This window comes from Myotis davidii, unplaced genomic scaffold (genome assembly GCF_000327345.1).
Source record: "Myotis davidii unplaced genomic scaffold, ASM32734v1 scaffold143, whole genome shotgun sequence".
In the NCBI taxonomy this organism is placed as follows: Eukaryota; Metazoa; Chordata; class Mammalia; order Chiroptera; family Vespertilionidae; genus Myotis; species Myotis davidii.
The window spans coordinates 3,404,321-3,405,054 of NW_006294876.1; the positions used below are offsets into that span (position 1 = coordinate 3,404,321).

Consider the following 734-nt stretch of genomic DNA (forward strand, 5'->3'; position numbering starts at 1 on the left):
CATAAACGGGAGGCAACCAATCGATGTGTCTCTTTCACATCAATGTTTCTTTCTCTCTCTGTCTGTCTCTCTCTCTCCCACCTCCTCCCTCCCTTCCAATCTGTCTAAAAATCAATGGAAAACATATCCTCAGGTGAGGAATAAAAAAGAAGAAAAAAAGTTAAGGGGAAAAGGATACAAATATAAAATCAAAGCAGTTAAGAAAAACCCCCACATTAATTATATTTGAAGAGGAAATATCTTGCACAGTTCCTGTCCCAGATCTGGAATTAATCTTTTCTTCCAAGAGCTCGGCCTCCTTCTGTGTTAAATGGTACTGAGACCACAATCTGGGCGTGAGGAGTGCACAACATCATTGGGCTGGTCATTGTGTCCAGGCCTTTCCTGGAGATGGAACCTAGCGCAATTTTTTTTTTTTTAAATTAAGAAATATACCATGAGTCTCTACTGAGAGTCTAAAGTGAGCTGTCATACCAAATACCAAGGAAGCTGCTGAAACTGCTGGAGTCACGTCAAAAGGACATCTGCACAACCTGGCCTGAAGGGGCTCCCCCTAGGGAACAACTTGAATATAAAAACATAAATGACTCCAATGGATTGAAGCATACCAGATACATTACAATCCATGATGATGGTAAAAAAAAAGTAACAAAACAAGAAGAAAAAAACAAATTAAGTGTATGTACAAGCTGCTAAGGGAACAGCTCATTATTCTGAAAATGGCAAGCAAAGGG

At 39.8% G+C, this 734-nt stretch overlaps 1 protein-coding gene across 1 annotated transcript in view; it reads right to left on the reverse strand.

Moving 5' to 3' along the window:
• The window catches only part of TRIO (trio Rho guanine nucleotide exchange factor), a 205,763-nt gene that overhangs the window by 118,458 nt on the left and 86,571 nt on the right, over window positions 1-734 (reverse strand).